Source organism: Salvelinus alpinus, chromosome 13 (genome assembly GCF_045679555.1).
Source record: "Salvelinus alpinus chromosome 13, SLU_Salpinus.1, whole genome shotgun sequence".
NCBI lineage: Eukaryota > Metazoa > Chordata > Actinopteri > Salmoniformes > Salmonidae > Salvelinus > Salvelinus alpinus.
The window spans coordinates 55,547,720-55,557,945 of NC_092098.1; positions in this window are offsets into that span (position 1 = coordinate 55,547,720).

Sequence of the window (10,226 nt, forward strand, 5' to 3'; positions counted from 1 at the left end):
TGACTGCAGGAATGTCCACCAGAGCTGTTGCCAGATAATTGAACGTTAATTTCTCTACCATAAGCCGCCTCCAACGTCGCTTTACAAAATTTGGCAGTACGACCAACCGTCTTCACAACCACAGACCACGTGTAACCACGCCAGTCCAGGACCTCCACATCTAGCATCTTCACCTGCGGGATTGTCTGAGACCAGCCTCCCTGACAGTTTATGAAACTGTGGGTTTGCAAAATCGAATAATTTCTGCACAAACTGTCAGAAACCGTCTCAGGGAAGCTCATCTGTGTGTTCGTCGTCCTCACCAGGGTCTTGACCTGACTGCTGTTCGGCAACCGACTTTAGTGGGAAATAATCACCTTCGATGGCCCACTTGCACTCTGGAGAAGTGTGCTCTTCATGGATGAATCTCGGTTTCAACTGTACTGGGCAGATGGCAGAAAGCGTGTGTGTGTGGCTGAACAGTTTGCTGATGTCAAAGTTGTGAACAGAGAGCCCCATGGTGGGGGTGGGGTTACGATATGGGCAGGCATAAGCTACGGACAACGAACATAATGGCATTTTATTGATGGCAATTTGAATACCGTGACGAGATCCTGAGGCCCACTGTTGTGCCATTCATCCGCCGCCATCACCTCATGTTTCAGCATGATAATGCACAGCCCCATGTCGCAAGGATCTGTACACAAATCCTGGAAGCTGAAAATGTCCCAGTTCTTCCATGGCCTGAATACTCACCAGACATGTCACCCATTGAGCATGTTCGGGATGCTCTGGATATACGTATACGACAGCGTGTTCCAGTTCCCACCAATATCCAGCAACTTCACACAGCCATTGAAGAGGAGTGGGACAACATTCCACAGGCCACAATCAACAGCCTGATCAGCTCTATGTGAAGGAGATGTGTCGTGCTGCATGAGGCAAAATGGTGGTCACACCAGATACTGACTGGTTTTCTGATCCACACCCCTACCTTTGTTTAAGGTATCTGTGACCAACAAATGCACATCTGTATTCCCAGTCATGTGAAATCCATAGATTAGGGCATAATTTATTTATTTTATTATTATTTATTATTTATTTCAATTGACTGATTTCCTCATATGAAATGTAACTCTTTGAAATTGTTTCATGTTGCATTTATATGTTTTGTTCAGTATAAATAATCAGTACTTGCTAAGCTAGCAACAACAATATATTATATTTACACATTTACAAGAGTTCTCTGGCTAGGCAACCTCACATCGTCATGGCAACCATGGAACTCAGGATGACAACATAATGTCACTGTGTGCAGTGAAGGAAATATAACCTTTATGTGTTTACCTCAGCTATATACGTTCTCAGCTGAAAGCTGAATTACAGTGTACAGACACAAAGGAAAGGAAGCAGTTTGGGACTGGAGTAGAAGGAGCATAGATGGTCTCTGAGCGGAGGGAGGATCGCGGTAGCAGACGGCTAATTCCCGCTCAGTCAGTCGCACGTCTGTCAGCCAAACACGGACCGGTCCGGAGCATCAACCAATGCATCTCACCATCCCTGACATCCTGCCTGCTTCTCTGCCTGCTTCTCTGCCTGCTTCTCTGCCTGCTTCTCTCAATCGTCACTTGACTTAGTAGATGTAGCCATTCCTCCAACAACTTGGTTGACGCCACCGCAGCAGACAGGTCATTTCCATGGAGAATCATCATACTTCTCCGGAAGGGACAGTCAGGCATCGCTGACCTGGGCGGACGGCTGGGTAGGCTGGGGGACTGGCTCACTGTGGCGACCCGTGGTAGGAGGCCCTCTGATAGGGATATGGAGAGCCTTGCTGATGGAGAACGCGGAGGGCCTCCTCCATGGCCGTAGCCAGTAGCGCCAGCTGGTTGTGGTGTTGGTCGAGTAGACCGTCTGGAAGATGGTTTTATCCTCGGCTGCTTCCATATATTCTGTAACGTAATACGCCGGGAGTCAGGATGTGAGGTAGTATTCTGTAACGTAATACGCCGGGAGTCAGGAAGTGAGGTAGTATTCTGTAACGTAATACGCCGGGAGTCAGGAAGTGAGGTAGTATTCTGTAACGTAATTCGCCGGGAGTCAGGAAGTGAGGTAATATTCAGTAATGTAATTCGCCGGGAGTCAGGAAGTGAGGTAGTATTCTGTAACGTAATTGGCCAGGAGTCAGGAAGTGAGGTAGTATTCTGTAACGTAATTCGCCGGGAGTCAGGAAGTGAGGTAGTATTCAGTAACGTAATTCGCCGGGAGTCAGGAAGTGAGGTAGTATTCAGTAACGTAATTCGCCGGGGGTCAGGAAGTGAGATAGTATTCTGTAACGTAATACGCCGGGAGTCAGGAAGTGAGGTAGTATTCTGTAACTTCCCTCCATCAGGTCCTAATGGCCTGGTACTCAGGGCTCTATAGTCCCTCCATCAGGTCCTAATGGCCTGGTACTCAGGGCTCTATTGACCCTCCATCAGGTCCTAATGGCCTGGTACTCAGGGCTCTATTATTTCTATTTGCATAATGACTTGGGTGACGCATTACCTTTAGCTATACAGAATATCTCACCACCATGTGTTTCCATTTCCTCCTCTCTCGCCCATGGCATACAGAGTACTGGGTAGCTGCAGGATACAGGGTTGGAGAGCCCATGGCATACAGAGTACTGGGTAGCTGCAGGAACAGGGCTGGAGAGCCCATGGCATACAGAGTACTTGGTAGCTGCAGGAACAGGGTTGGAGAGCCCATGGCATACAGAGTACTGGGTAGCTGCAGGAACAGGGCTGGAGAGCCCATGGCATACAGAGTACTTGGTAGCTGCAGGAACAGGGTTGGAGAGCCCATGGCATACAGAGTACTGGGTAGCTGCAGGAACAGGGTTGGAGAGCCCATGGCATACAGAGTACTGGGTAGCAGCAGGAACAGGGTTGGAGAGCCCATGGCATACAGAGTACTGGGTAGCTGCAGAAACAGGGTTGGAGAGCCCATGGCATACAGAGTACTGGGTAGCTGCAGGAACAGGGTTGGAGAGCCCATGGCATACAGAGTACTGGGTAGCTGCAAGAACAGGGTTGGAGAGCCCATGGCATACAGAGTACTGGGTAGCTGCAGAAACAGGGTTGGAGAGCCCATGGCATACAGAGTACTGGGTAGCTGCAGGAACAGGGTTGGAGAGCCCATGGCATACAGAGTACTGGGTAGCTGCAGAAACAGGGTTGGAGAGCCCATGGCATACAGAGTACTGGGTAGCTGCAGAAACAGGGTTGGAGAGCCCATGGCATACAGAGTACTTGGTAGCTGCAGGAACAGGGTTGGAGAGACCATGGCATACAGAGTACTGGGTAGCTGCAGGAACAGGGTTGGAGAGCCCATGGCATACAGAGTACTGGGTAGCTGCAGGAACAGGGTTGGAGAGCCCATGGCATACAGAGTACTGGGTAGCAGCAGGAACAGGGTTGGAGAGCCCATGGCATACAGAGTACTGGGTAGCTGCAGGAACAGGGCTGGAGAGCCCATGGCATACAGAGTACTGGGTAGCTACAGGAACAGGGTTGGAGAGACCATGGCATACAGAGTACTGGGTAGCTGCAGAAACAGGGTTGGAGAGACCATGGCATACAGAGTACTGGGTAGCTGCAGGAACAGGGTTGGAGAGCCCATGGCATACAGAGTACTGGGTAGCTGCAGGAACAGGGTTGGAGAGCCCATGGCATACAGAGTACTGGGTAGCTGCAGAAACAGGGTTGGAGAGCCCATGGCATACAGAGTACTGGGTAGCTGCAGGAACAGGGTTGGAGAGCCCATGGCATACAGAGTACTGGGTAGCTGCAGAAACAGGGTTGGAGAGACCATGGCATACAGAGTACTGGGTAGCTGCAGGAACAGGGTTGGAGAGCCCATGGCATACAGAGTACTGGGTAGCTGCAGGAACAGGGTTGGAGAGCCCATGGCATACAGAGTACTGGGTAGCTGCAGGAACAGGGCTGGAGAGCCCATGGCATACAGAGTACTGGGTAGCTACAGGAACAGGGTTGGAGAGCCCATGGTATACAGAGTACTGGAGAGACCATGGCATACAGAGTACTTGGTAGCTGCAGGAACAGGGTTGGAGAGCCCATGGCATACAGAGTACTGGGTAGCTGCAGGAACAGGGTTGGAGAGCCCATGGCATACAGAGTACTGGGTAGCTGCAAGAACAGGGTTGGAGAGCCCATGGCATACAGAGTACTGGGTAGCTGCAGAAACAGGGTTGGAGAGCCCATGGCATACAGAGTACTGGGTAGCTGCAGGAACAGGGTTGGAGAGCCCATGGCATACAGAGTACTGGGTAGCTGCAGAAACAGGGTTGGAGAGCCCATGGCATACAGAGTACTGGGTAGCTGCAGAAACAGGGTTGGAGAGCCCATGGCATACAGAGTACTGGGTAGCTGCAGGAACAGGGTTGGAGAGCCCATGGCATACAGAGTACTGGGTAGCTGCAGAAACAGGGTTGGAGAGCCCATGGCATACAGAGTACTGGGTAGCTGCAGAAACAGGGTTGGAGAGCCCATGGCATACAGAGTACTGGGTAGCTGCAGGAACAGGGTTGGAGAGACCATGGCATACAGAGTACTGGGTAGCTGCAGGAACAGGGTTGGAGAGCCCATGGCATACAGAGTACTGGGTAGCTGCAGGAACAGGGTTGGAGAGCCCATGGCATACAGAGTACTGGGTAGCTGCAGAAACAGGGTTGGAGAGCCCATGGCATACAGAGTACTGGGTAGCTGCAGAAACAGGGTTGGAGAGCCCATGGCATACAGAGTACTGGGTAGCTGCAGGAACAGGGTTGGAGAGCCCATGGCATACAGAGTACTGGGTAGCTGCAGGAACAGGGTTGGAGAGCCCATGGCATACAGAGTACTGGGTAGCTGCAGGAACAGGGTTGGAGAGACCATGGCATACAGAGTACTGGGTAACTGCAGGAACAGGGTTGGAGAGCCCATGGCATACAGAGTACTGGGTAGCTGCAGGAACAGGGCTGGAGAGCCCATGGCATACAGAGTACTGGGTAGCTGCAGGAACAGGGTTGGAGAGCCCATGGCATACAGAGTACTGGGTAGCTGCAGGAACAGGGTTGGAGAGCCCATGGCATACAGAGTACTGGGTAGCAGCAGGAACAGGGTTGGAGAGCCCATGGCATACAGAGTACTGGGTAGCTGCAGAAACAGGGTTGGAGAGCCCATGGCATACAGAGTACTGGGTAGCTGCAGGAACAGGGTTGGAGAGCCCATGGCATACAGAGTACTGGGTAGCTGCAGGAACAGGGTTGGAGAGCCCATGGCATACAGAGTACTGGGTAGCAGCAGGAACAGGGTTGGAGAGCCCATGGCATACAGAGTACTGGGTAGCTGCAGGAACAGGGTTGGAGAGCCCATGGCATACAGAGTACTGGGTAGCTACAGGAACAGGGTTGGAGAGACCATGGCATACAGAGTACTTTGTAGCTGCAGAAACAGGGTTGGAGAGACCATGGCATACAGAGTACTGGGTAGCTGCAGGAACAGGGTTGGAGAGCCCATGGCATACAGAGTACTGGGTAGCTGCAGGAACAGGGTTGGAGAGCCCATGGCATACAGAGTACTGGGTAGCTGCAGAAACAGGGTTGGAGAGACCATGGCATACAGAGTACTGGGTAGCTGCAGGAACAGGGTTGGAGAGCCCATGGCATACAGAGTACTGGGTAGCTGCAGAAACAGGGTTGGAGAGACCATGGCATACAGAGTACTGGGTAGCTGCAGGAACAGGGTTGGAGAGCCCATGGCATACAGAGTACTGGGTAGCTGCAGGAACAGGGTTGGAGAGCCCATGGCATACAGAGTACTGGGTAGCTGCAGGAACAGGGCTGGAGAGCCCATGGCATACAGAGTACTGGGTAGCTACAGGAACAGGGTTGGAGAGCCCATGGCATACAGAGTACTGGAGAGACCATGGCATACAGAGTACTTGGTAGCTGCAGGAACAGGGTTGGAGAGCCCATGGCATACAGAGTACTTGGTAGCTGCAGGAACAGGGTTGGAGAGCCCATGGTGTACAGAGTACTGGGTAGAATATCACCTGTTGTACAGCGACATCATGCGCGGAGTGACACGTGTTCTTATATTTATTTCAGCTGCTCACATTAAAGCACAACTCCACTATGAAACCGATGTAGCCTACCAGGCAGCATTGAAAAACAGACCGTGGGAAAGCCTGTGGCCTCCATTTGAGTGGTACAGATTGTCTCCCCCCCGCCCTAGTTGCTGTTCGTTTCATAATGGGCCATTCTTAATCTGATATATTAGTAAATGTTACGTACGCCTCTTGGTGGAGGGAACGTATCACCCTGCTACAACTCAACTCCCCGTGGAGTGAAAGAGGTATGGGACTGTAGGTGGAAGGACGACAAAGCTGAGAAAAGTTACCGTTTACAGGTTATGTATGCCCAAAGGCTTCTTGCCTAAACACTCCCAAGGTGCCTTCCCCTTCCCCCCCTGGGAATAAATTAAACAGAATAATTCACCAAACTTAGTGAACAATTTAAATAAACCAAAAAAACACTAAGTCTAACGGCGTACAAATCCCTCTGCAGGAGCAGCTACAAATGACTTTACAACACTTTCTGACCAACAACCAACACAGCACATGAAAGAAGCTCCGAACAAAGGAACACTGGCTTTTCAAGCTGCAGAGGAGTCGCTAATCGATGAGCCAGCTGTATCCCCTGACGCGACGGCGGGATCAGAGCTCCAATCTGCAATGGGGCCGATTAATCAGCTGCTTGGAATCCAGGAAGCCATCCTGAAATACACACACACACACACACACACACACATACAAACCCACAACAACACAGAAACTGGGGAACGTAACAGTAAAGATAATATTAAATTGATTTATGAGACGTTTTAAATGTAGACGTTCCAAAAGGCATCAGCGGTTTGTATGCTGTTTTTATTCGTGGAGGACTGGAGATGATAAACTTTGTTTATTTTTATTAATTGTAAATTACCGTGAGAATGGCAGTCTTTTGCATAACAATAACCAGCTGACAGAATTTCATGAGCACCACAGTCGTAACTCTGCCCATCTTTTAATCACTCCCTCATCCCTCTGTTTCTGTTTCCTGTTGTGTCTGGAATTTATTGGAGTCAGAGACGTCAAACTCACATTAAAAGGTCAAGGGTTAAGGGATCGGGTCACATGCATATCATCACATGATGGATTTTGTATTCCCTTGTAAATAAGAACCTTTTCTACCCTGAGGGGTAAACACTAACACAGCCTTTTATAAAAAGGCTGTTTTAGGCAAAGGCTGTGTTAGGGCCAATGCAAATAGTCCGGGTTGCCATTTGATTAGCTTTTCAGGAGTCTTATGGCTTGGGGGTGGAAGCTGTCCAGAAGCCTCCTGGATCAAGACTTGGCACTCCGGTACTGCTTGCCGTTGGGTAGCAGAGAGAACAGTCCACGTCCAGTGTGGCTGGAGTCCTTGACAACTCCTAGGGCCTTCCTCTGACACCGCCTGGTATAGAGGGCCTGGATGGCAGGAAGCTTGGCACCGGTGATGTACTGGGCCGTACGCACTACCCTTTGTAGTGCCTTGCGATCGGAGGCCGAGCAGTTGCCATACCAGGCAGTGATTCAACCAGTCAGGAATGCACTCGATGGTGCAGCTGTAAAAACCTTTTGAGGATCTGAGGACCCATGCCAAATCTCTTCAGTCTTCTGAGGGGGAATAGGTTTTGTCGTGCCCTCTTCACGACTGTCCTGGTGTGCTTGGACCATGTCAGTTTGTTGGTGATGTGGACGCCAAGGAACTTGAAGCTCTCAACTTGCTCCAGTACAGCCCCATCGATGTGAATGGGGGCGTGCTCTGTCCTCCTTTTCCTGTAGTCCACGATCATCTGCTTTGTCTTGGTCACGTTGAGGGAGAGGTTGTTGTCCTGTCACCACACGGCCAAGTCTCTGACCTCCTCCCTATAGGCCGTCTCATCATTGTAGGTGATCAGGCCTACCACTGTTGTGTCATCAGCAAACTTAATGATGGTGTTGGAGTCGTGCCTGGCCGTGCAGTCATGAGTGAACAGGGAGTACAGCAGGGGACTGAGCACGCACCCCTGATGGGTCCCCGTGTTGAGGATCAGCGTGGCGGATGTGTTGTTACCTACCCTTACCACCTGGTGGCGGCCCGTCAGGAAGTCAAGTTGCAGAGGGAGGTGTTTAGTCCCAGGGTCCTTAGCTTAGTGATGAGCTTTGAGGGCCACTATTGTGTTGAACGCTGAGCTGTTACCATAAGTGTTATCTCTGCAAACATTGGGGGGGGGGGGGGATTCTGCCTCGTCTGCTGCATAGCGACATGTACAATAGGTTGAATCCCTAAACCTTGTTGTTGTTTATCAGATGGATGAAACAACAAAAACAGTACGAGTATCAGACTGTGGGTTTAATGAGTCACGCAGACCGTTGGTGGAGAACGACAGCCATCAACGATCTACTGAAACAAAACAGGATGGTAAAGGGAGTATAACTATGCCCATATTGCAATGATCTAATATAGGTTTAATGTAGATAGATGGGCTGTTGCATAATAGCAAAGTTCATTTGGAACATACACGTGAAGTAAATTGAAAAATGAGCACATTGTTGTTTTTGATTCATTTAAAGACAATACATTTGTTCCATAAATCATGGTTGGTTTTGAAACGTTGCATATGAATTATTTTATCATTGGAGAGTTTGTGTCATAGTTTGTGTGGATGCCCAGCCTTAGTAATTGTGTTGTCAGGCTGTGCCAGAAAGAACACATTTATTTGGAACGTTCTGTTGTTTTGGTTGTCTTGGGTGCCATGACAACAACTGGTTGGAGTGACAGTTAATCCCAGAATGCTATTCTTGACTTGAAAGGCTGTTTCAAGTTAATGAAATCGAACAACCAACTATGCCAGAAATATTTAGTATGCAAAGATTCATAATTTACATTTTATATAAATTGTTCAACTCTGAATATGACAGCAATGAGGTAAGAGTGCCAGTACCTACGTGATGTTTACAATCCTGCCAGTTTACAATTATCTGTTCTACTACTTGATTGAGTGATTAATGATTGATTGGCCATAGTTAGAACAACTAGTCTCTGGTTAAAAGAGAACTTTAAAAACCAGCAGATACATTAGTCTCCCTGGTCTGGAGATTGCCTATACATTGAAGGTTCTTTCCTTCAGAGAACAGGTGTCATGTTTCTCTTTGTGTTCTAGAAACCCTGGTATTTGTGTTCTAGTACCCCTGGTCTCTAGTGAACAGAAAATCCACTGGTCTTTGTGTTCTAGAACCCCTGGTCTCTAGTGAACAGAAGATCCACTGGTCTTTGTGTTCTAGAACCCCTGGTCTCTAGTGAACAGAAGATCCACTGGTCTTTGTGTTCTAGAACCCCTGGTCTCTAGTGAACAGAAAATCCACTGGTCTTTGTGTTCTAGAACCCCTGGTCTCTAGTGAACAGAAGATCCACTGGTCTTTGTGTTCTAGAACCCCTGGTCTCTAGTGAACAGAAACTCCACTGGTCTTTGTGTTCTAGAATCCCTGGTCTCTAGTGAACAGAAGATCCACTGGTCTTTGTGTTCTAGAACCCCGGGTCTCTAGTGAACAGAAGATCCACTGGTCTTTTTGTTCTAGAACCCCCTGCTCTCTGTTCCACAGCTGCTTCTGTTGTTCTGTTGTTCCACTCATGTGGTTCAGGGTGTCTGATTGGAGGGGACACAGTCTAGTCAGTGTCTGATTGGACGGGACACTGTCTGGTCAGTGTCTGATTGGACGGGACACTTTCTGGTCAGTGTCTGATTGGACGGGACACTGTCTGGTCAGTGTCTGATTGGACGGGACACTGTCTGGTCAGTGTCTGATTGGACGGGACACTGTCTGGTCAGTGTCTGATTGGATGGGACACTGTCTGGTCAGTGTCTGATTGGACGGGACACTGTCTGGTCAGTGTCTGATTGGACGGGACACTGTCTGGTCAGTGTCTGATTGGACACATTGATTTCCAATGATTTCTCATTTGGAGTCGTGCGTTGCCAGGCAGCGGAGGTGATACGTCGTACGTTGCCAGGCAGCTGAGGTGATACGTCGTATGTTGCCAGGCAGCGGAGGTGATACGTCGTACATTGCCAGGCAGCGGAGGTGATACGTCGTACGTTGCCAGGCAGCTGAGGTGATACGTCGTACGTTGCCAGGCA